This window comes from Zingiber officinale, chromosome 6B, assembly GCF_018446385.1.
Source record: "Zingiber officinale cultivar Zhangliang chromosome 6B, Zo_v1.1, whole genome shotgun sequence".
In the NCBI taxonomy this organism is placed as follows: Eukaryota; Viridiplantae; Streptophyta; class Magnoliopsida; order Zingiberales; family Zingiberaceae; genus Zingiber; species Zingiber officinale.
Window position 1 is genome coordinate 19,338,201 of NC_055996.1, and position 27,721 is coordinate 19,365,921.

General features: G+C 35.1%; 1 long non-coding RNA gene across 1 annotated transcript; it reads right to left on the reverse strand.

Annotated features, from left to right (window-relative positions):
- Window positions 1–14,337: 14,337 nt before the first annotated feature.
- Window positions 14,338–15,381, reverse strand: LOC121989976. The gene is made up of 2 exons (XR_006114384.1): window positions 15,261–15,381; window positions 14,338–14,468 (listed from the first exon to the last, which is right to left on the reverse strand). It is a non-coding gene; the product is annotated as an uncharacterized LOC121989976 (long non-coding RNA).
- Between the last annotated feature and the right edge of the window lie 12,340 nt (window positions 15,382–27,721).

Sequence of the window (27,721 nt, forward strand, 5' to 3'; positions counted from 1 at the left end):
TTAACCTAAAAATCTTTTTAAAAATTAACTTAACTTAAAAAATAATTTTACTTAATTTTTTGTAGGGGTGTCAATTCGGGTGGATCGGGTCGGGTTGAGGTTTTTTTTTTTAACCCAACTCGAACCCGAGTTCAACCCAAAACACCTCAACCCGAACCCGACCAACCCGATCAACTCGAACCCGACCCATATAATCCGAAAATTCTATTCAAAACGACTTTTTTGGAATATTTTTCCTATAATTATACTTTTTTGGGCTTTTTTGGACTATTCAATACTCCATCATTATCATACAAACATGATATTAATATACATAAAAACATCTAAATTTTTAAAATAAAATTTGATTTAACCCCAAAAAATCCACAAAACCCTATATTTAAGTCAACCCGGGTCAACCCGAATCCGAACCGACCCAACCCGAAACTTTTTTACTCTCCAACCCGAACTCGAGCCGAACCCGAAAATGCCCAACCCGAACCTAATTTTTTTTGGGTCGACTCGGATTGGGTCGTCGAATCGGGTTCATTTTTGACACCCATAATTTTTTGATCTTAAAAATCCTTTTAAAAAAAATTAATTTAACTTATTTTTTTAACTTAAAAATCTTTTTAAAAATTAATTTAACCTAATTTTTTTAGCTTAATAATCTTTTTAAAAATTAATTCAACTTAAATTTTTTTAAAAATTTATTTAACTTAAAAAATATGTTTAAAAATTTATTTATCTTAATTTTTTTAACTTAAAAATATTTTGAAAAATTAATTTAACTTAAAAAGCTTTTTAAAAATTAATTTAACTTAAAATTTCTTTAACTGAAAAATCTTTTTTAAAATTTAACTTAAAAATTAATTTAACTTAATTTTTTTAACTTATAAATCCATTTTAAAAATAATTTAACTTAAATTTTTTTAAGTTAAAAATCTTTTAAAAAAATGATTTAACTTAATTTTTTTTAAAAATTAATTTAACTTAAAATTTTTTAACTGAAAAATATTTTTAAATATTAATTTAACTTAATTTTTTTAACTAAAAATCTTTTTAAAAATTAATTTAACTTAAATGTTGTTTAACTTAAAAATCTTTTTAAAAATTAATTTAACTTAATTTTTTTTTAACCTAAAAATCTTTTTAAAAATTAATTAACTTAAAATTTTTTAACTTAAAAAACTTTTTAAAATTTAATTTAACTTATTTTTTTTTAACTTAGAATTTTTTTAAAAAATTAATTTGACTTAAAATACTATAGGAGTGCTATAGGTAACATACTATACTTAACTGCAGGTCGACCTAATATTTTATTTGCAGTTAGTATGTGTGCTAGATACCAAACCTATGCTAAAGAATCGTATTTGACTCAAGTTAAAAACAATTTTTAGATATCTTAAAGGAACATCGAATATAGGAATTTGGTATCTTAGAACAACCAATTTTGAACTCATAGGTTATTCTGACTCAGATTATGCTGGATGTAAACTGGATCGTATAAGTACAAGTGGTAGATGTCAGCTACTTGGCCCATCACTTGTTAGCTCCTTTAGTAGAAAGTAACACTGTGTTGTCTTATCTACCATTGAATCAGAATATATAGTTGTACGAGAATGTGTCGCACAATTATTATGGATGATGCACACTTTAAAAGATTTTAATTTAAACCTTACCAAAATAAAGGTACTCATTGATAATGTTAGTTCAATCAATTTAACAAAAAAACTCTGTGTATCATTCAAGAACTAAATACATTGAAATTAGACATCACTTTATCATGGATCATGTCACTAAAGATGATATTAAACTTAAATACATTGAGTTCAAGTCTAACTTAGCTTACATATTCACTAAACCCCTCCTTGAAAGTGAATTTAGTAACTTACATCGGTAATTAGGAATGTGTTTAATAAACTAGGATTCTTAAATTACAAAATTATTTTCAAAATTTTCTTTAAAATTATAGGGTAAAACTTTTTATTTTTATTTCTCAAACTTCCCTATAGACTTTTAAAAATCAATTTTAACCTTAGTCTAGATCAAATCCTTAGAATGCACGCTCTTATAGATCTAGGATTTGAGCATCTCACCAACACATTAGAACTACATTGTTTGTGTATTGCTGAATTTAGAAAGGGGTGAGATGTATAGGCTGATTGCTTGGACTTAAGATGCTTATATCAGTACATCAACATAAGTCTGGGTGTTAAATACTAAACAAATAGTAATCAGGTTAAGTATTTCAGCTTAGTCAAACCCTAATTGAATACAATTAACTTAACTTGACTAACCAAATGAAAATTGTTATCTTCTGATAGTCAGTAAGTAACTAATGGTTAGACAGTTAAGGATTTTTTTGTTCTATTTTAATATCAGGTTCAGGGGGAGAATTAATTCAAATTGTTTTCACACTTAGTAAAACTATTTGTAACAAAATTATTTTCTCTTTTTTGAAAATATTTTGTAAAATTATTTTTGAAAAGTATTTTTCATTTCCTTAAAAATACTTTAGCAAAATTATTTTAAAATTACTTTAATTTTGCAAACTTATTTTTAAAAATTATTTTAAAATTGCTTTAATTTTATAAACTTATTTTTAAAATTACTTTAATTTTGTAAATTTATTTTTGAAAATTATTCTGAAAATTATTTTAATTTTGTAAATTTATTTTTGAAAATTATTTTGAAAATTCCTTTAACTGACAAAAATAAGTTAACTTACAAAGTTAGTAGGTTTTTGCCTTAATATTTTGTAAAAATTATTTTTGAAAATATTTTTTTTCAAGTTAATTTAAAAACTAAGCTATTTTGATAATTATGAAAACTTAGTAGGTTTTTGAATATGTGTTTAAAAGTTATCTTCCAAAACTTAACTATTTTGAAAATTAGAAAACGTTATTAGATATTGAAAATTATTTCTGATATAAAAGTTTAAAGCTTATTTATATTTTTTTTTAACAATTACTTTATCTGATGTCTTAACGACTTTTCCAAAATTTTCTTTTAACTTGTTTTCTATATTAAACTCCCCCAAGTCACTCTGAATTCAGTTAGCAATCGCTATTGCAATTTTTTTTCTTAGCCGATTATTCTTATCTTTTTCTATATTTTTTTTATTAATGTCAAAGGAGGAGAGATAGGTGGTTTAAGTTAGCACCAAAAATATCAAGCATAAAACACCAACTAACTTGAAAACCATTGCTTACTTTTTGCATATTTTTCACTAACTTAACCCAGGTTGTCATTTCATCAAAAATGAGAGATTGTTGGTGCTGTTAGAACTAACGGTCTAACTTAGATTTTGATGAATGACAAAGTAGGTTAAGTTAGGTTTGTTGTGATATAACACTTTGGTTGAGTGTGCAGGAGAAATCCAGCTATTCAATGGACCGACCAGATAGCTGGTGTGAAGCCCAGCTAGGTCGACGGGCCGACCGGATAGCTGGCATGAAGCCCAGTTAGGTCGACGGGCTGACCGGATAGTTGGCACAAAGTCCAAACAGGTCGACAGACTGACCGAATGTCTAGCAGGTAAGTTAAGGTAAGTCACTAGAGGGGAGTGACTTGGTGAGGACGCGTTCCCCGTTCGAGGGAACAGTAGGCGTCGATCCAACTTAGATCCATTTCGGAAATCTAAGTTAAGATCTTGACTAGATTCTGATCTCGAGGAAACATAATCTAATTACTAATCTAATTAACTATAATTGTGCTAACACTTTGTTTTGCAGTGTAATATAATTTGTATTTACCTTGAACTAACATTTTCATGTAGGAAAAATGATTTGGTGGAAAATAGTGGTACAGGCACCAAAAAGGGATCTGGGCACCCGAAGTTGGTCTGAGCGCCCGGAACTGGTTCGGGTGCCTAGAAAGCAAATCTTATCTCCGCCAACTAGGAGCGCGCTGATTGGTTGGCCGATGTCATGCTCTAGGCACCCGGAAGGGATCCGGGCGCCCAGAGCTTCCTATATAAGGAGGCCACCACCTGGAGCAAACAACAACTTCTGCTACCACTGATCTGTTGCGCATTGCTCCTGTGACGCTGCGAGGCTTCTCCGACAACCTACGATTTAATCTTTTGTTTCTGTTGTCGGTATTCTTTTAATAATTCTTGTACTCATTTTTGTAATCATTTTTGCGAGTTATTAATGATTGCTCAACGAAAGCACTCGACGAGTGCAGACCTTGGAGTAGGAGTTGATGAACATTCCAAACCAAGTAAAATTAGTTGTGTTAGCATTGTCTTTATTTTTCTTATTTCCGCTGCATACTCAAATTGATTTTTGAATTCTTAACGATTGTACTATTCATCTTCCCCTCTCCTCTAACAAACTCTACGATCTCACAATAATAAAAAGAATAATTATTAATAATGGATAATAATCTCGAATTGATTTCATTCCATTAAAATTTACCATATCTGATATCTCCCTTCCATCAACATTTAATTTGACTCAACAATCCAGAAAAAAAAAACATTAAATTTAAAAATTATTTATTTATTTTTATATTAATCTGGAGATCTCCAAAAACATCAACTTAATTAATATCATAAATGAGATGAAATAATAATTTAATTTAAAACATTGACTTGGAATTAATGTCATCTGCTGCTCTCCTCCGTCTAGTACTTTGGAAGGCCAAAATTTCTTTACCACGACGGATATTAAGAATATGGGTGGAAATTTCTATTATTTTTCAAACATCATGGAATCATGGAGTGGAAAATGAGTGGAAATTAAGGAATATCGGAAGACCATTTTGATGCAGGAATAAGTTAGTCGTCTTGGTGGCATCATGGCATGCATCATGTATGAATTTTATAATAGTAGCCGTCCGTGATTTATCTCCTCAGTGTTGATCCTAGGACGAATTGGCATGGATGTTAGGGGCGAACGTATTCGTTTTTGCCATCAATGTATGAATTTTATAATATTTCATGTGTGAATCTTAAAGCAATAATCTTTATTAAAAATATTTTAATTAAAAATTTCACATATCAAACTTAATGAAAAAAAATCTATTTGTATTACCTAATTTGCGGAAAAATCGATGGTCTCAATCCCCACTAAGTCACATTTTGGATAAGGAGATGTCACATTACACCGCCCTCATTGCCCCATGTAACACACATTAGGGTTGAGGATGTCACGCCATGTATTCAGTTGCTCGCATCTCTTTTGCTATGGCTTGAGGAGGGCTTGGGTTGTCAGGGTTGGGAGTGGCCGAGTCTCGAAGAGTCAAGAGTGGGAGTGATTGAGTCTTGAGGAGCCATCGGGAGCAAGAGCGACTGAGTTTTGAGGTGTCAGGAGATCTTCTAGAAGAGGAAAAGAGAGACTGAGATATTAGTCTTCTGATTCCCCAATCATGCTCTCTTATTTCCAATCCTTACATCATGTTCTCTTATTTTCTTTGTGAGGATGCATACTTTCTTTTTGAAAAAATAATTAATCCATCAAATTTGAGGACAAGAGTGTAACGAAAAACGAAGCCACCCAGAAAGAAGACCTCGATGATCAAACCGTGAAGAAGAATATTAGAAGAGGGGAGAGACTTGAAAATACTGTTTTATTTTTCTTGCACACTAAACACTTACACCATCGACCTTTTAAATACACTACAAGAGATAAAGATAACATTATACTAATCTCACTAAACCATGTAAGTAGAAATGACTCGTACCACTAACCATGTAAATAGGAATGACTCGTACCACTAACCATGTAAATAGGGATGACTCATACTACTAACTTGATCTTAAGAAATAAAGAAATCTTATCACCACGAATGCAGAGAAGACGTGGTCAACATTACTTTAATTTGTAACACTCCCCCTTAAAGTGATGTCTTCCGAATCAGTCCAAGTTTAGAACGTAGGTCTTCGAATGGACCCTTTGCAAGGGGCTTTGTAAATATGTCAGCGATGTTATCTTCACTTCGAACAGCAACCATGTCGATAATCCCGCTAAGCACTTTTTCACGGATGAAGTGATGGTCAAGTTCAATATGTTTCGTCCTTGCGTGGAAGACGGGATTTGATGTAAGCTTGATCGCACTTAAGTTATCTCCATGAATAGGAACCGATCCATCAATGGGTTCTTGGAGATCTTCAAAAAGTCTACGAAGCCAAACACATTCTTGAGCGGCATGGGCCGAAGCTTTATACTCGGCTTCGGTGGTGGACAGTGACACCGAACTTTGCTTTTTGCTGCACCATGAAATACTTGTTTTTCCGCATAAAAAAACGAATCCGGATGTTGATCTTCGATCATCTAAATCTCCACCAAAATCAGCATCCACAAATGCTTCCAAAGAGAATTTTGCACCCTTCTTGTAAAATAAGCCCATGTCAAGAGTGGAATTAATGTACTTCAATATATTCTTTGCCTCCTCAAGGTGTGGCTTCCTCGGTGCTTGCATATATCGGCTAACAACGCCAACAGAGAAGGCAATATCCGATCTTGTTATTGTCAAATAAATCAGGCTTCCCACAAGGACACGATAGAGATGGAGATCCGATAGTTGTGTTCCTTCATCACGACGAAGCTTCGTACCTACATCGAGTGGCGTTGACCGCTTCTTCCCATTTATCATTCCGAACTTCTCAACGAGCTTCTTGGTGTAGCTAGATTGAGACACAAAAACCCCATCATCCAAATTTTCAATTTGTATTCCGAGAAAGTTACTCACCTCGCGTAGCTTCTTCATGTCAAAACGCAAGGATAGTTCTTCTTGAAGTCGAGCAACTTCTGAATGATTGTTGCCCGTTAATATAATATCGTCGACGTATAGTAGAACAACCACAAAAAATCCTTGACTTTTCTTGACGAACAGACTTGAATCCGAGTCGGATACCACATAACCACAAAATTGTAAAAATTCTGCAATTTTTCCGAACCAGGCTCATGGGGCTTGCTTTAATCCATAAAGTGCCTTCTTCAGCTTGCATGCAAAATCCAGATGACTTTCGGATTCAAATCCGATTGGTATGTCTATCAAGCTCTCCATATAAGAATTCATTTTTGACATCTAGTTGCCATAGTTTCCACCCGAAATTAGCTGCTAAGGCAAGAATGGTGCGTACCGAAGTCATTTTCGCTACTGGACTGAAGGTTTCCTCGTAATCTTCTGCATATTTTTGTGAGAATCCCCGAGCGACCAGCCTTGCTTTGAATCGATCTATGCTCCCGTCAGCCTTCCTTTTAATGCGAAAGACCCATTTACATGAAACCGGCTGCACTCCGGGAGGCTTCGGAACTAAGTCCCATGTTTCATTTTTCAGCAATGCATCCATTTCTTCCTTCATGGCAACCTTCCACTCCTTTACTCCTTTGGCTTCTTTATATGAAGAGGGTTCTTCGTCATCAATTTGATTAGCAAGAAAGCATGAAAAAGTAGTGACGAAATTTTCATCTCTATAACAAGGAGGTCGATCAACATTTCTTCTTGGCCGTTGATTGTTTTGAACATTCTCGCCTTGATCCACACTCCCCCTTCTTGAGTTTCTAGAGAAGAATTTTCTGGAAAGCGAGACAGCGGCAAGGTAACCATGTCATTCTCTTCTCTAGGTGGCTCTTCAAAGTGATAGGAGGAAATCTCGTCGAAGATGCCGTTGCGAGACACAACACATTTATTTGTTGTAGGATCCAAACATCTCCAACCCTTTCTTCGTTCATTGTAGCCGACGAAAACGCATTTAACTGCTTTTGCATCCAACTTACTCCTTTGAGAATCCTGCATATGAACATAGCAAAGAGATCCAAATACTCGAAATTGCTTCACGTTTGGTTTAACACCATACAACAATTCATATGGTGCCTTGTTATTTGTCGAACTAAGGGGCATCCGATTGATCACATGGGCTGCACAATTCATTCCCTCCGCCCACAACTCCTTGGGCAATTTCTTCGCGTGCAACCAACTCTTACAAGTCTCCACAAGATGTCTGATTTTTCTCTCCGCAACTCCGTTTTGCTGTGGTGTATCCAGACATGACAACTCCCTTTTAATACCATTGTCTCGGCAGAAGGAGAGAAACTCATTTGAACAAAACTCGCCTCCATTGTCTGTCCGCAACGTCTTAATTTTTCTGCCTAATTCCCTTCGACGATTTTCTTGAAGTCAAGAAAAATAGAGAATGTCTCTGACTTATGCTTCACAAAATAAACCCACGTGAACCGAGAATAATCATCTACGAACAACAACATCCTTCAGAGTAGGATGTAGTTTTTGTTGGACCCATCAAGTCATTATGGATCCGTTCTAAAGGAGTCATGCATCGAGAGGTTAAGTTCTCAAAAGGAAGTCGATGTCACTTTCCGAATTGGCACCCTTCATAAACTCCTTCATTGTCAATCTTCATGGAATCAGGCAACCCTTCCACCAACTTCTTTTGGATAATGGCCCTCATTTTTGTCATATTTATATGACCAAGTCTCGCATGCCACAAGGAAGACGTATCATTGCTCCTCATCTTCTCGATATAAGAATTTGACGTCGGCAAGACAAATAAATCTTTCACCCTCGTACCTGTATGAACAACATCGGCCTTGATTTCCTTGACGTTCCGAAGAAACTTCACATCTCGTGGCCCGAAGAGCACGAAATTTCCAGCATCCTCTCGCGTTCTTGGACACACGACGGCAGGAGTTGGATCTTGACCGCTTCTTCCCATTTATCATTCCGAACTTCTCAACGGGCTTCTTGGCGTAGCTAGATTGAGACACAAAAACCCCATCATCCAAATTAAAAAAACAATACCTTCTTCACGAATGCAACTTGGCTCTGATACCATGTAACGAAAAACGAAGCCACCCAGAAGGAAGACCTCGATGATCGAACCGTGAAGAAGAATATTAGAAGAGGGGAGAGACTTGAAAATACTGTTTTATTTTTCTTGCACACTAAACACTTACACCATCGACCCTTTAAATACACTACAAGAAATAAAGATAACATTATACTAATCCCACTAAACCATGTAAGTAGGAATGACTCGTACCACTAACCATGTAAATAGGAATGACTCGTACCACTAACCATGTAAATAGGGATGACTCATACTACTAACTTGATCTTAAGAAATAAAGAAATCTTATCACCACGAATGTAGAGAAGACGTGGCCAACATCACTTTAATTTGTAACAAAGAGTGATACGTCTCCTAGCTATGCAATGACTCGCTCCATGAAAACATTGTCGCACAGCATGCAGCGTGATCGCCCTATCGAGGGCGACAACCCAAACTCTTTCTTTGCAGCCTGCATGCTGGAAAAGATTCTCTTCCACAATTACTTCATCTGTCCATCACCAACTAATAATAAACACAAGATGTGCTCTACTTGTCACACCTTCACTCTCATTTCCTTTACTAATGGAATTTTCTCACCGTTTTAACACTCAATAATTATAAGAAGAAAATGAGGAAAAATAGTCGCTCAGTATATAACAAAACCATATAGCAGACGCAAAAAGATCTTAAGTCAAGGGCAGTGTCGTTATTCGAGGCTATACTAGCTCGAAGATAAGAAAGTTGTTAGCATCCAACTCGGTGAACTCTTCAACCGTTGCCACCTACTCCCCACCCGGGAGGTAGAGCTCCGGAAAATGGAGTGGAGGATCGACGATGAGGGCAAAGGCATCAACGTTGCCGAAGTCGAAGGGCATGGGGTCAGAACTGTAGTGGAGGACGGAGGTAGGGGAGGAGAAGGGATTATCAGAGGAGGAATTGTCCCGAGCGGGGGAAGAATTGATTCTGTCAATAGAGGCAAGGCTAACTTGGTTGTATGGGAAGTTCGTCGTAGCTTTGCTGCCTCTGAGCTTGATGGCGGCATTGTCGTAGACAGCTGTAGCTTACACCATGTCAAAGGTCCTGAACCAGAGTCATTTCTCTCAAGAAGGGTTCGTTGGAAAAAGAATTACGGGTGAAAAATACACTCTACGTGGAAGCACGTAGAGAAGAATAAAAATAACAACTCACTTGTTTTTATTCATTAGAAAAGTTACATAATTATAAGTTTATTAGATAAGCACTAATCTCAAATACAATGAATCTAGACACTTTTCTTTTCTCATCTCGTCATATTTTATCTCTATGAACTCTTATCCTGATCAATAACAGTCATCTCATATTCCATCTCTATCTTATCAAGACTCTCATTATTATCAAGAATTGCCACCTTATCTCATAATATTCTATCGACATTTTTATCTCTATTAATAAAAAAAAATTAATTTCTAACACTCCCTCTTAAACTTGATTTTGTGACTCCAAGCAAATATCGCATCTTGATAAAGTTTTTAAATTTGAGTGGCTTGGTAAAAATATCAGTAACTTGATCTTGAGACTTTATGTATTCCACTTACACTTCTTTTCTTGTAATGCACTCTCTAATATAGTGATAGCACGTATCAATGTAGTTGCTTTTGTCATGGAAAACTGGATTATTTACTAGTGCTATTGTAGATTTGTTATCAACTCGAATCTTGGTTGTTTCTTCTTGTGGTAAATTTAGATCATTCAATAAATTTTTAAGCCAAATAGCATAACAAACACACGAGGTCGCAGCCACGTACTCCGCTTCACAAGTAGAAAGTGTGACAATAGGTTATTTCTTCGACATCCAAGTGAAAGTTGTATCTCCCATAAAGAACACAAACCCTATAGTACTCTTGCTATCATCCATATCTCTGCCTCAATCATTGTCACTATATCCTTAAAGTTTGAAATGGTTAGATGTTGAATAAAGTAATCCAAAATTTATCGTACCTTTGATGTAGCGTAAAATTATTTTAGCGATCTTAAGATGGGTGGTAGTTGGAACTTCTAATATCAGGCCTTGTAGATGTCAAGTATCGTAAACTTCCAACCAAACTCTTGAAAAATGTTAGATTAACTTTTTATCTTTCATCATGCTTTGATAGCCTGACTCCACATTTTACTGGGGTATTTATGGGCTTACTATTATCTATCTTGAACTTTTTTTAATATCTCTCTTGTATAACCTACTTGTGAGATGAAGATTTCATCTTCCCTTTTGTTCACTTGAATGCCCAAATAGTATGTCATGAGCCCAATATCAGTCATCTCAAACTCGTTAGTCATTGCTTCTTTGAATTCTCTAATTATACTTGGATTGCTTTTTGTGAAAATTAAGTCATCGACATATAGGCATTCAATCAAAACATCTTTATCCTTACTCTGAATATATAGTGCATATTCATAAGGACATTTGATGAAGCCTTTCTTTTGCAAGTACTTATCTATCTAGCTATTTCATACCCTTGGTGTTTGCTTTAGCTTGTAAAGAACCTTTTTCAATTTTAAAACTTTGTCATCTTGTCCTTTGACTTCATAATCTGATGGTTGCCGAATATATACTTCTTCTTTGAGAATTTCATTTTAAAAAGCATATTGTACATCCATTTGATGTATTCTTTACTTATTTTGGGCTTCTAAAGAAATGATTAGTCTGACAGTTTTTAATCAAGCAACGGGTGCGAATACCTCATCATAGTCAATGTCAGATCTTTGACTGTAGTCTTTTGCCACCAATCTTCTTTGTATTTTTTAACTTCTCCTTTGACATTCTTCTTTATTTTGTACACTCACTTCACACCAATTGCCTTATGTCCTTTAGGGAGTGGAGTTAACTCTCATGTACCATTCTTCTTGATTGCATTGATTTCTTCACTGATTGTATTTTTTCACATTTTACTCTTTATAGCTTCTTGGAAATCTATAGGCTCACAATCGACAAAGAGATAAAATAGAGTAATATTATCTTGATTTTTAGTTATCTAATAAATGCCCCATAAGCTTCTAAAGAGCAATACTCTTTCACTTGAATTTTCACTTAAAGCATATGAATTTCCTTGAATACTTGACGTTGGTGTTATTAATGGAGTAGTGGGCTCATCTCTTGTTTGCTTCACCCTTGGTTGCTTCATATCTTCTTCAAAGTATGGGAAGAAGTTGTAATCTTCATTTTGAGATTCTCAATTCCATTCTTCTTCTTCATTAAATACGATATTCGGGCTGATGATTGTCTTCTTAGTATATGGATTGTATAGTTTATACCTTTTTGAGTTAGTATCATAGCCAATAAAAATAAACTTTTTTACTTTTATCATCCAATTTACGTCTTGCTTCATCAGACACATGAACGTGGGATATACTCCCAAAAACTCTTAGATGAGAAATTCTAGACTTCCTTCCGCTCCATGGTTCTTGTGGTGTCTTGCCCCACACACTTCTTGTTGGTGATTGGTTGGATAAGTATACTACACATGCAACTACTTCTACACATGCAACTGCTTCTGCCAAGTTCCTTTGGTAGTCTCTTGCTTTTGAGAATACTCCTTGCCATGTCAAGGATGGTTGGATTCTTTCTTTCCGCTACTCCATTTTGTTGAGAAGATCTTGGAACTGTGAAGGGTCGTTGTATTCTGTTGGCTTCACAAAATTTTTGAATTCCTTTGAGATAAATTCTCCTCCTTGATCAGACTGCATAGCTCTAATCTTGAGACTGCTCTCCTTTTCTACAATAGCTTTATATTTTTTGAATATGCTGAAGACCTCCAATTTTTACTTTAAGAAATATATCCCAAGTTTTCCGAGATAAGTCATCTATGAAAAAAATAAAATAATTACTATTATCAAGTGAACTTAGCTTTATCGAACTATAAATATCCGTATGTATAAGTTCAAGCGGCTTCTAGGCTCTTGAACTTGACTCGTTTAGAAAACCTCGTCTGAATTGCTTTCCACGTAGATATGCTTCACATAATTGATCAGGATGTTTAATGCAGGGTAGTCTTCTGACCATCTCTTTCTCTAAAAGCAATTCTAGTCATCCGAAATTGAGATGCCCAAATCGAAGATGTCATATCCAAATGATGTTTTTATAATAAGCTTTGAGACAATTGACAACATCATTTTGAATATTAAATAAAAATATTTTATTTCTTAACATAGACACTTTAGTAATTAAGCAACCAATATCATTTTTCAAGATAAGCATATTAGCTTTTAGATGAATATCATACCTTTTTCCAAGAGTTGTCCTAAGCTCAAAATGTTTCTCTTCATATTTGGCACAAAGAAAACATTTAAGATAAATTCATGTTTTCCATTTTTCAAATGAATGAGAATGTTACCTTTGCCTTTCACTTCGATCTTTGATTCATCTCCGAAGGATACATTGTTGGGGCAATTTCCCTAGGTCAAGTTTGACCAGTTTGACTAAGCTTGAGTTGAGTCAAGCTTGAGTCGGAATTTGAGTTTTGATGTTTGACAATATAAGGAGATTGCTGGAGCAATCGTCCGGTTATGGAGATGGTCAAAGGGTTGACCAGGTTGATGAGAATACAAGTCAAGCAGGTCAAGGTTGATAGGAGACTTGATTGGGAAAGTTCTAACTGGATGTTAGGCATTTGGAAAGTCCTAGTGAGGAGCTAGGCAGGAGAAAGTCCTGGTGAGGAGCCAGGCAACGAGAAAGTCCTAGTGAGGAGCTAGGTTGGAGAAAGTCCTGGTGAGGAGCCAGGCAATTGGAAAGTTCTAGTGAGGAGCTATGCAAGTGGAAAGTCCTGGTGAGGAGCCAGGCAGTTGGAAAGTCCAAGTGTGATCTTGGCAAAGGAGAAAGTCCTGGTGAGGAGCCAGGCACACTACAAGAAAACAGGGCTTTAGAGACGAAAAAATCTGTCTCTGAAAATCATTTTTTCCGTCTCTAAAGAAAATTTGAGACGGAATATTCCGTCTCAAAAATCCGTTAGTGAAAGCCCCGTAGCTAATTTTGAAATAGAAATATTCCGTCTCTAATTTTTGAAACGGATGAAAAAACTGTTTATAAATCTGTTTCAAGTTAACAAAATAAAATTAATTTCAAATGTAAATTCTGTCTATAATTTTGTTTTAAATCTGTTATTAATCCTGTTTATAAATCTGTTATTAATCCTGTTTATAAATCTGTTATTAATCCTGTTTATAAATCTGTTTACAATTCTATTTATAAATCCGTATATAATTTTATTTTTAAATTTATCACTAAATATTATTATATTACATTTTTATATTTTTCATCAATATATTTAAATAATTCTTCATTTCAAATAAATTAAAATTATTAAAAAGAAATAACTTCTAATTCCAAATATATTATACAATTAACATTAAAATAAATAAATATTTACATTATCCAAACAAATTTGACCAATAATCAAACTATAAAGATCAAATTTTCCTAGATATAAATGATTTGTATATTCCATTTCTTGAATCATTTCCGAATCATCTCCTTGAGATTTTCTTCCCTCTATAATAGCAAGCTTTTTTTCTCTTTCAATAATTTGTTCCTCTATCCTCGAGCTAATAACATGCATGCCTTCATTTTCTTCTTTTTGCCCTCCCTGTCTTCGAATTCCATGAGATAAATTGCTTCTCTTGTACAGATTAATGAACCAACCAATTTTGTTGAGAAAATCTAACAAATCAAAATATGAAACAAGTCTTACAATATCAGAATTTTTAATACAAATAAATTAAAATTATACAAAAGTCATAATCAATATCAATGATCACCCACTAATTAGTCCATAGTTGTCAATGCTAAAGAATTAACAAGTTATGAAGACTCTTTTGGCTCTGAAACAATAGGCATCACAAAACTATAAAAATTAGGTCAGTGTGAACAAATACTTAAGTAGGATTTTCTTCAAATTTGAATCTTAAACTTAGAATCTCTAAGTACATATAACAAAATCAAATACAAGATAATAGAAAATTTTGGATTCTAAGAGTAAGATTTGAAATAGCAAAGCAACTATGAAATCAAACCTAATGAATAAAATACAATTGCAGAAAATAATAGTCAACATGAAGTAATTAACGAAACTAAGCATGGAACAAAACCTAGAGCATTAAAGAAACCTAATCTAACTTAACCTAATTGAATTTAAATGAAGACATAAAACTTAACAATTGAAAGAGCAATACAAAGCAAAAGTTAAGTAAACTAAGATGCATCAGATTGAACCTAACTATTGAAAGAGACATTTCACCAAACGTGAAATGAACACATGACATGCAAAAATTAGAACCTAACTACGGAACATTTTATCAAACAAGTTGGGTGCATGAAACAATTAAAGCCAAGTGCGTGCATTCTAATTAAGGGAGATCAAGTTTGATATAAGCATTCAATAAGAAACATAACACACATCCAACATGATAAAAAGAAACAACCTAATAAATCTGATCAGGTTCAGATTACTACCCTTATCAGCAGTTTGTGGCTCTTCCGACGATGGTAAATCTGTCCAACAACCCTCACCGCCTCAGAATTCACCGATACACGACAGTGGCACAAATCCAAGCACAAATGGGGTCACCACAGCAATGGATCTACAATCCAGAAGATGCCAATCCGTTGATAAGTTGTGACGGCTATCAAACAGGGAAGAGGAATAGAGATGACAACATCTCATACCTCCTTGTGGCTGACCGGATGGCCACGACACAATTGAAGGGGGCAACGCATGGTAACCCCTCGCAACTGCTAATACGCGGAAGAACAACCCTACTCTCCTGTGTACTCAGCTCTCCGACGGTGGCAGATGGAAGAGGAAGAAGTGGCAGCCAGTGAAAGAGATGGCGGCGACTCTAGCCGCCCAAAATTGCAGGTACTGTGGTCGGATGTGATGATGCCAGCTGCATCTAGGGCAGAGACGCAAGGGGAAAAGTAGAAGAGGATCGGGCCGCCTGATAGCCCAGAGAGCTTGGTGTTGGTGAGGCTCGCGGAGAGAAGGACTGCTGCCGGCGGTGCTCTCGTGACAATCAGCGTGGTGAGGACCTCCGCGACGAGGAGACGACGGCAGAGGAGGGAAGATGACGCGGAAGAAGAGAAAGGGGCGCCGGTTGGAGAAGATGGGGAGAAGAAGAAGAGCAGAGAGTAAACGGTGTGAGAGAGGAGGAAGAATCAGGGCGGCGACGAGATAAGGTGAGGAAGGATTCGACGATTAGGGAGGAATAGGGCACAGTGAGGAATTATAACCATTAATTAAATTAGATAACTAGGTTTATTTTAATTAAAACCTAAGTAATTTCTTTTATCAACTCCTGCTTAAATTGGGTATTCCAAATAGATTTTTCTCAAGTCTGTAAATGTGTCCCCTCCAATTATACCTTACAAGCTCCGAAAAATTCCTAAAAAATATCTAAAAATTTCGTTAAAATTATTTCCCAATTAAACCTTATTATTTAATTATTATTATTATTATTTTATTGCCGTATTTTATAATAAAAGTGCACAATTATTAGTAAAAATCAATAAAAATAATAAGAATTCAGGGACTGTAGGGTGGACGACCTCACGGTCGCATGAGGGGGCTAATTGAAAAGGTCGCGAACCTTGCAGCCTTGAGAAGCAACTGTAGACAACCTTAAGTGGTTACGATTGCCCTCACAACTACGGTCGACCTCGCAGCTGCGAGCAACCTTTGTAGCCGTATAAGATAGCCACCAAGCACGAGAAAAATAAAATCAGAGGCGGGGAAAAAGAATTTGTACCTGCTTTGATAAAGCCAAAGACAAAGCCAAAGCCAAATTAGGACGAGGAGAAAGGGTTAGAAAACCTAATTCATATTTATTTTTCTTTATAAAAAGTTATATATAATTTCATATTAAATTTGGTTTAAATTCTTTCTTAAAGTTTTTACATATATTATATTTTATCAAAGTGAATATATTTACAATTTCATGTCTCTATTTATATAAATATAAAACAAATTCTATTTTCGTTTAAAAATATTTAAACGATCACAAATTCCGTTTATAATCCATATTTATTTTTTTAATAAAATTTATACATAGCTTCGTATCAAAATTTGTTTTAAATTTCTTTTCAAATATTATATTTCATTAAAGTTAAACAAATTAATTATTATGTAACAAATTTGTATCTGATTTATATAAATTTGAAATAGATTTTATTTTCGTTTTAACTTTTAATTAATTTATAAACGAAATTTGTCACAGAAATTATATAGTCTTCTGTTTATAATTCATATTTATTTTTGTTTATAAAAATTTATATGTTCGTTTAAATTTGTTTTAAATTCTGTCTTAATTTTTTTTTAAATATATAATTTACTAAAATGAAACGGATTAATAATTCTGTATTAAATCTGTCTCTGATTTATATAAATCTGAAATAGATTTTATTTCTGTATTAACTTTTAATTAATTTATAAACAAAATTTGTCACAGAAATGATACAGTCTCAAATTCTGTTTATAATTCATATTTATTTTTGTTTATAAAAATTTATATGTAATTTCGTTTCAAATTTGTTTTAAATTCTGTCTTAATTTTTTTTAAAAAATATATAATTTACTAAAATGAAACGAATTAATAATTTCGTATTAAATTTGTCTCTGATTTATATAAATCTGAAACAAATTTTATTTTTGTTTTAAAAATCTGTTTCTGAAGCCCTGTTTTCTTGTAGTGGCAATTGGAAAGTCCAAGTGTGATCTTGGCAAAGGGTGTAAGTCCAAGTATGTGGTCTTAGCAAAATAAGTCCTAGTCTAACTTGGCAAGGAAGACCCGATAACTAGGATGAGGCCGAAGGAAGCTCCTGAAGGCAAGGCATGAAGGATGGGGAGATATCCGAGGGACGCAAGGCTGATCGAGGAGGTTAGAAGGCTAGTTCGAGGTTGGTCGAGTGTGGCCAAATACTAGGCATGGAGATCCAACATGTCACAGTTGACTGGGAGTTGGGTCGGAGACTTTGGACTTGAGATTGAGACAAGTCCAGGCTGGTCAATCGATTGGGCAATCGATTGAACCAGGATCCAATCAATCAACCAATCGATTGGAGTGTACTGCGAAGGAAGAAATGACCTAATCGATTGGTCGACTGATTGGGAGCATGAGTTGCGAGCACAAAGGCTTTCCCAATCGATCGAGCAATCGATTGGGAATCTCCAACCGATCGATCGATTGATTGGAGTTGGGAGTTCTCGCGCGATCGCGAGAACACAGAAAGCATCTGAATCGATCCACTGATCGATTCAGACTGTCCCAATCGATTGCCCGATCGATTAGGATTTGACCGTTGCGCAGAATGCAGGTGATGGACGGCTGGGATTGTGCGGAGCTGATGTGACAATCGATTGGGGTTGACTTCAATCGATTGGGAGCATAGGATATAGCCATTGCGGAGTATTTTCTCCGTAGAACTTTTGTTCTTCCTCCTGAGATCATTGCGATTTTTTTCCTACGAGCTTACACTGATCTTCACAGTGATTTCTTCAGCACTCACGCTAGTTCTTGAAGGTACTTGGAGAGCATCTCCAAGGTTCAAGATGTTGGTTGCTACTCGGAAAGCCTAATGGTTCCACTGTACAAAAATTTTGTACAAAGGTCTGAACCTTTCCTAGCTACCATGTGTTCTTTTAAATTAAACTTGGATCGCCTGCGGAACTTAACACGTTTGATCCCAAGTTTAACTTATATATTCTTTTAGGTTTAGACTTGGATCTCCTACGGAACTTAACACGTTCGATCCAAATCACCTAGGTCACAAAGTTAATTAAATATTAACTTCCAAATTTGGCTTCCAGGACTGCATGGCGAAGCACATGGCCTTCTTGGATATGGGAACAACCACCACCGCCTAGACAAAGCCTTTTAAGGAAAGTTAATATTTAATTTCCTTAAATAACTCTAGGTTAACCAAAAAGAATAATCGAAGCACAAGTTCGAAAAGAAAACAAAAGAACACAACATTGAAAACTAATTCGAAATCTAGAATCATATGCCTCTTGTATTTGGTATTTTTACATGGAGATAAAACTAACATGATGCGGAAAACTATATTAGTTATACCTTACTTAGTAGATAATGACCTCTTGATCTTCTATCGTATTCCTCTTCTAATCCCAGACGTTGTGTGGGCAACGATCTTCTGAGACGAGAACCACCAAGGCACCTTCTTCTTCTTTGCAAGGTTCGGCCACCACATGACTCCAAGAAAGGATGAGGTTCGGCCACCACCACCAAGCTCCAAGGGATGCAAGAGCGAAGCCTCCTTTCTCTCCTTTTCTCCAAGCTAGATCCGACCACCACAAGGACTCCAAGAGAACAAGATGGTTCGGCCACAAAAAGGAGAAGAGAGAAGAGGAAGAGGCCGGCCACCAAGGAAGAGAGGGAGGAAAAGAATAATAGAGTCGTTCCCCATGAAGCCTCCTCTACCCCCTCTTTTATAATCCTTGGTCTTGGCAAATAAGGAAAATTTAATAAAAAACTTCCTTAATTCTTTTGCTATTGAAAAAGAAAATTTATTTAATTAAAAATAATTTTCTTCTCATCAATTATAATGGCCGGCCATATTAAAGCTACAAACAAGGAGAGTTTTAATTAATTAAAACTTCCTAATTTGTCTCCAGAAATTTATAAAATATTTCTCCAATAATTTTCATCCCTTCATGATTGGTTAATAAAAAGGAAATTTTATAAATTAAAATCTTTCTTTTAAACATGTGGATAAAAAGAAAGTTATCTCTAAAAATTAAAATCTCTTTTAATCAATAAATAAGGAAAGATATCAAATCTTTTCTTAATCTCTTGTAGAAACTTATAAAAGAGAATATTTAATTTTTAAATTCTCTTTTAAATCATGAACATGGTTAAAAAGGAAAGTTTTCTTAAAATTTAAAATTAATCAACAAATAAGGAAAGATTTCAAATTTTAAACTCTCTTTTAAACATGTAGATGATTTACAAATAAGGAAAGTTTTTACCAAAAAATTAAAACCATCCTTTAATCTACAAATAAGGAAAGAGATTAATCTCTTCTCTTAATCTTTTGTAGAAAGCTATAAAAGGAAATTTTTAATGTTTAAACTATCTTTTTAAAACCTTGATATCCACATAAGAAATAATTTTAATAAAAAATCCTTTTTAATATTCTAGTGGTCGGCCACCTAAGCTTGAGACCCAAGATTTGGCCGGCCACCAACTTGGCTCAACCACTTGGTCTTGGCCGGCCCTAGCTTGGGTTCCAAGTTAGCTTGGCCGGCCCCATTAGATGGGTAAGAAGGTGGGTATGTGGTGGGTATAAATCTCTATATACAAGAGGCTACGATAGGGACCGAGAGGAGGAATTGGTTTTGGTCTCCCGATGAAATTAAGCATCCCGTGCTCGCCCCGAACACACAACTTAATTTCATCAATAATAATTCATTCCACTAAAGAACTATTATTGAACTACCGCACCAATCCCAAATTACATTTTGGGCTCCTTCTTATTATGAGTGTGTTAGTCTCCCTGTGTTTAAGATGTCGAATGTCCACTAATTAAGTGAGTTACTGACAACTCATTTAATTAATATCTTAGTCCAAGAGTAGTACCACTCAACCTTATCGTCATGTCGGACTAAGTCCACCTGCAGGGTTTAACATGACAATCCTTATGAGCTCCTCTTGGGGACATTATCAACCTAGATCACTAGGACACATTTTCCTTCTATAATCAACAACACACACTATAAGTGATATCATTTCCCAACTTATCGGGCTTATTGATTTATCGAACTAAATCTCACCCATTGATAAATTAAAGAAATAAATATCAAATATATGTGCTTGTTATTATATTAGGATTAAGAGCACACACTTCCATAATAACTGAGATCTTTGTTCCTTCATAAAGTCAGTATAAAAAGAATGACCTCTAATGGTCCTACTCAATACACTCTAAGTGTACTAGTGTAATTATATAGTTAAGATAAACTAATACCTAATTACACTACGACCTTCTAATGGTTTGTTCCTTTCCATCTTGGTCGTGAGCTACTGTTTATAATTTATAAGGAACCGATAATATGATCTTCTGTGTGTGACACCACACACCATGTTATCTACAATATAAATTAATTGAACAACTACATTTATCATAAATCTAGACATTTGACCAATGTGATTCTTATTTCTAGATAAATGTTTATACCAAAAGCTAGGCTTTTAGTATACATCCTTACAATCTCCCACTTATACTAAAAGACTAAGCTGCCATATCTGCTGCCATACATCTGATTCCCAACCCTTCAACATGCCCATCAAAAGTTCTTGCCTTAAGGACCTTAGTGAAAAGATCTATAGGTCATCACCTGATGCAATCTAGGCGGCAACAACTTCTCCTCGTTTATATGATTTCTCGTATTGGGTGGTACTTGCGCTCTATTATGTTTACTTGCCTTATAGACTTATGGTTTCTTCGAGTTTGCTACTACACCACTATTATTATTATAATTTTTGGGCAAACCAGAAAACATGTCTAAGTCTATCTTGAAGTATCTGAGCCATACAGCTTCTATGGCTACCTCAGAGGCTGCCATATACTCAGCCTCTATGGTAGAGTCCGAAAAGTACCTATGCTTATCACTCTTCCATAGTTATGACTTTACCTCCTAAAGTAAACACAAAACCCCGAGGTTGACTTACTATTGTCCCTATCCGATTGGAAGTCAAAATCCGTGCAACCCATAGGGACCAAATTATCTGCCTTGTAAGCTAGCATATAATCTCTAGTGCCTCTAAGGCACTTCAATATATGCTTTACTGCAGTTCAATGTCCTTGTCCAGGGTTACTTTGATATCTGCTAACTATGCCCTTGGCAAAACAGATTTCTGATCTCGTGCATAGCATACATTAGGCTTCCGACAGCCGAAGCATAAAGAACTCCCTTCATTTCCTTTATCTCCTTTGATGTCTACGGAGACATCTCTTTAGATAAAGTTACTCCATGCTAAAAAGGTAAGAAACCTTTCTTAGAGTTTTGCATGCTTAAAATGAGCAAGGATTTTTTCGATATATGAAGCTTGGGATAAGTAAAATATTCTTTTCTTACGATCCCTTATTACTTTGATCCCAAGAATATATACATTCTCCCAAGTCCTTCATATCGTATTGTTTGGACAACCATACCCTTACTTCTGACAACACTTTTGTTTCCAACTACCAAAAATGTTATCTACGTATAGTACAAGAAATACCACCACGTTTCCATCACACTTTTTGTATACACAAGACTTATCTGGTTACTAAATAAATCCATAGGTCTGGATTATTTTGATAAAACGGATGTTCCAAGACCTTGAAGCTTTACCTCAGTCCATAGACTGATTGAGCTTGCACACAAGATGCTCTTTGCCCTTTGCAATAAACTCTTCTGGTTACTTTATATGGATGCTTTCTTTAAGACTTCCATTTAAGGAATGCTGTCTTGACATCCACTTGCCAAATAGATAAAAGAATCCAGATAGACTTAAGCATGACTATCAGTGAAAAAGTTTCCTTTTTCATCAAGCCTTTCTTTGAAAGTTTCCACCTTCCTGTCTATCCATCTTTTCCTATTGTAGACTTATTTTTACCCAATGGCTTTTACACCATTTGGTGGTTCTACAAGCTTCCATATTTTATTAGAATACATATATTCCAATTCTGTATTCATTGCTCTTTGCCAAGATGCTGCATATTTATCTTGGAGTGCTTCATCATATGTCCGGGATCAGACTCATGTTCATTTGGGATCAAGTCCAAAAACTCTCCCAAAACATGAATCTTTTAGGTTTGCTTGACAACCCTCCCATTACGATTAGACACTGTCTATAATTGTGTATCAATTGTGATACGTGTTGCAGTTTCTTGTGATATTTTATCTTGTACAGTTGGTACTTGATTAGACGTGTCCTTTATTAAGAACAAATTTACTTATGGGCTTGTGGTTCATTATATAGTCCTCTTCTAAAAATCAGTCATTGATGCTAACAATGACCTTCTGATTTTTAAGACTATAAACCTATTTTCGTTTCTCTAGGATAACCCACAAACAAGTGAATTCCTATCCAACTTATCATTGTCTCTCTTCAGTATATGTGCTGGACTACCCGAATCCGAATATGCTTCAAAATAGGCTTACGCCTATTTAACAATTCTATATGAGTAAAGAGTTCTGACTTTGGATAGTACTATGTTCACTTTCTTTTCCAGAGTATATCCTTAAAACGAACTTGGTAATTTTCTGAATAACTCATCATCAATCTAATTATTTCTATAAGAGTCATATATCTTCTTTCTACTACACCATTCTGTTGGGGTGTACCAGGTGCAGTTAGTTGGGATTGAATCCCTACTTTTGATAAGTAACTCCTAAATTGTCCCAAGAGGTACTTGCCACTACGATCTTACCATAGTGACTTGATACTTTTACTTTAACGTTTCTCCGCATCAGCCTTGTACTCTTTGAACTAATCAAAGCACTTAGTCTTGCGGCACATTAAGTAAATGTATTTGTATCTTGAATAGTTGTCTATAAAATAGATGAAATATTCGATACTACCTCTTGTCTGGATAGTCATAGGATCACACAAATCAGAATGAACCTATTCCAATATATCTTTGGCTCCATACCCCTTAGACTTAAAAGCTTCTTGGTTATTTTTCCTTCCAAGTAAGACTCGTAGGTTGGAAAGATTTCCTCTACTAATGAACCCAAAAGTTCATCAACTACCAATGAATCCTACTCAAGTTAATATAACCTAGCCTTAGACGCCAAAGATATATATGGTTCATTTCCGAAGGTTGCTTTCTCTTAAAATTAGAAGATGTGTTACTAATTTCCATTTGTTGCATCGTGGGAGTTATTGGATTTATAAATTGTCAACCAACGTACCAGAATAGATAACTTCTCTCTTTTTCTTAATAACAACTTTAAAAGAGGCAGAATATCAAGTTCTTTGAATAGTTTAGAAACTGAAAACTAGTTCTTTCTAAACTTGGTACGTAAAGATAATTACTTAAAATCCATATTTTATTCTTATCAAAGGATAAACATCTCCCACTGCAGCAGTTGCCATTTTTATAGCAGTGCCCATGTGGACAGTGTTTTTATTTTCATTTAGTTGTCGGGTTTCCTTGTACCCTGCAATGAATTGCGGACATGATTAATGACATCTGTATCTACACTCCAGGTTCTGGTAGATAATACCACTAAACATGTTTCAACTAATGAATTAAATACACCTATATTGTTCTTAGTTCTAAGAAGACAGACTACCTTAATGTCCAAGTCCTATTTCCAATCATTATAATTGGGACTACTAAGTCTTTTCTATAGTATAACAACTAGGGGATTAACTAACATTTAAATCATAAGAATCACAAAAAATATTTGGTCAAGACCAACACCTTAAAATCCCCATGAATTTTGTATGTCACGATAGTGTGGACGTATACAAAATCAAAGATTTGTAAGAGGAGGGTTTTACCCACTAATTACCTTGTTAAAAAATCTTTATGACAAAATAAAATTACCTCAAACACCATGAGTTTTGTATGCCACGATAGTGTGGACGTATACAAAATCAAACATTTGTAAGAGGAGTTTTTAATTTTATTATCTTGTCAACCTATTTATTTGACAAATTAATAGTTGGTTTTCTTCGGTCACACAAATAATAGCAGTGACTCCGATGGGGAGGATACTATTAGACGTGCCTAAGTGTATACCATTACTTGACACTAAGTCCATTAATAAGATTGTGCCCCTTCCGATGGGGAAGATCACACGCTCTTAATTAACTTTCTATAGTCATCCAAAATAGAAGTTTAATCTAGTGATCCGCAAACAAGCTCATCCAATATGGAGGAAGGCACTCAGAGCCAACGCGCAAGCTTGTTGCATTACTTATAAACCAGTAATGGAGATCGTGGAATTTATTTAAAAAATAAATCTCTCTCCCACTTAGTTATTTAAAATGAGGAATTTTGACTATGCTAGCCTAATTAACATGCATACTAACAAGCACACACATCACAACATAAAAAGCAATAAATAGAAAAACTAATTTTCAACTATTATGGCTTTTATCTATTGCTGTCCTCCGTGTGTCGCCAACCCTAGCTGCTGCCATCTTTGGCCACCGCCACTGGGTCTAATTGTCGCATCCATCTTGCTCCTTGTTCCGCTACGCCTCTGATCCTCAAAAGGTTCCACGCCTTGCAAGATTCGATCCGCGACATAAATAGAATTTTACATTTTTCGATCCTATATTCCTCGAAGGAATGTACATGTATCTAGATCAAAAAATAAAATCCTAATAAAACTAAATACAGCTCCTGCTGTATTTTATAATACAATCATGCACACACAATAAAATGCCCTTGACATGTCCAAGGGTCCAATCACACACACAATATCTATAAGCCATAATAGTTGGATCCTGCATCCACAAAGTTAGCACATCCTACTATTATCCTGCCTAAATTATGTATGACATGTGCATAATTAAACTAATACCAAATACACAGAGGCAAAACCCTAGCTCTGATACCAATTGTTGGTTGCTACTCGGAAAGCCTAATGGTTCCACTGTACAAAAATTTTGTACAAAGGTCTGAACCTTTCCTAGTTACCATGTGTTCTTTTAAATTAAACTTGGATCACCTGCGGAACTTAACACGTTTGATCCCAAATTTAACTTATATATTCTTTTAGGTTTAGACTTGGATCTCCTGCGGAACTTAACACGTTCGATCCAAATCACCTAGGTCACAAAGTTAATTAAATATTAATTTCCAAATTTGGCTTCCAGGACTGCATGGCGAGGCACATAACCTTCTTGGATATGGGAACAACCACCACCGCCTAGACAAAGCCTTTTAAGGAAAGTTAATATTTAATTTCCTTAAATAACTCTAGGTTAACCAAAAAGAATAATCGAAGCACAAGTTCGAAAAGAAAACAAAAGAACACAACATTGAAAACTAATTCGAAATCTAGAATCATATACCTCTTGTATTTGGTATTTTTACATGGAGATAAAACTAACATGATGCGGAAAACTATATTAGTTATACCTTACTTAGTAGATAATGACCTCTTGATCTTCTATCATATTCCTCTTCTAATCCCAGACGTTGTGTGGGCAACGATCTTCTGAGACGAGAACCACCAAGGCACCTTCTTCTTCTTTGCAAGGTTCGGCCACCACATGACTCCAAGAAAGGATGAGGTTCGGCCACCACCACCAAGCTCCAAGGGATGCAAGAGCGAAGCCTCCTTTCTCTCCTTTTCTCCAAGCTAGATCCGGCCACCACAAGGACTCCAAGAGAACAAGATGGTTCGGCCACAAGAAGGAGAAGAGAGAAGAGGAAGAGGCCGGCCACCAAGGTAGAGAGGGAGGAAAAGAATAATAGAGTCATTCCCCATGAAGCCTCCTCTACCCCCTCTTTTATAATCCTTGGTCTTGGCAAATAAGGAAAATTTAATAAAAAACTTCCTTAATTCTTTTGCCATTGAAAAAGAAAATTTATTTAATTAAAAATAATTTTCTTCTCATCAATTATAATGGCCGACCATATTAAAGCTACAAACAAGGAGAGTTTTAATTAATTAAAACTTCTTAATTTGTCTCCAGAAATTTATAAAAAATTTCTCCAATAATTTTCATCCCTTCATGATTGGTTAATAAAAAGGAAAACTCTCTTTTAAATCATGAACATGGTTAAAAAGGAAAGTTTTCTTAAAATTTAAAATCCACCTTTTAATCAACAAATAAGGAAAGATTTCAAATTTTAAACTCTCTTTTAAACATGTAGATGATTTACAAATAAGGAAAGTTTTTACCAAAAAATTAAAACCATCCTTTTAATCTACAAATAAGGAAAGAGATTAATCTCTTATCTTAATCTTTTGTAGAAAGCTATAAAAGGAAATTTTTAATTTTTAAACTCTCTTTTTAAAACCTTGATATCCACATAAGAAATAATTTTAATAAAAAATCCTTTTTAATATTCTAGTGGTCGGCCACCTAAGCTTGGGACCCAAGCTTTGGCCGACCACCAACTTGGCTCAACCACTTGGTCTTGGCCGGCCCTAGCTTGGGTTCCAAGCTAGCTTGGCCGGCCCCATTAGATGGGTAAGAAGGTGGGTATGTGGTGGGTATAAATCTCTATATACAAGAGGCTACGATAGAGACCGAGAGGAGGAATTGGTTTTGGTCTCTCGATGAAATTAAGCATCCCGTGTTCGCCCCGAACACACAACTTAATTTCATCAATAATAATTCATTCTACTAAAGAACTATTATTGAACTATCGCACCAATCCCAAATTACATTTTGGACTCCTTCTTATTATGAGTGTGTTAGTCTCCCTGTGTTTAAGATGTCGAATGTCCACTAATTAAGTGAGTTACTGACAACTCATTTAATTAATATCTTAGTCCAAGAGTAGTACCACTCAACCTTATCGTCATGTCGGACTAAGTCCACCTGCAGGATTTAACATGACAATCCTTATGAGTTCTTCTTGGGGACATTATCAACCTAGATCACTAGGACACAGCTTCCTTCTATAATCAACAACACACACTATAAGTGATATCATTTCCCAACTTATCGGGCTTATTGATTTATCGAACTAAATCTCACCCATTGATAAATTAAAGAAATAAATATCAAATATATGTGCTTGTTATTATATTAGGATTAAGAGCACACACTTCCATAATAACTGAGATCTTTGTTCCTTCATAAAGTCAGTATAAAAAGAATGACCTCTAATGGTCCTACTCAATACACTCTAAGTGTACTAGTGTAATTATATAGTTAAGATAAACTAATACCTAATTACACTACGACCTTCCAATGGTTTGTTCCTTTCCATCTTGG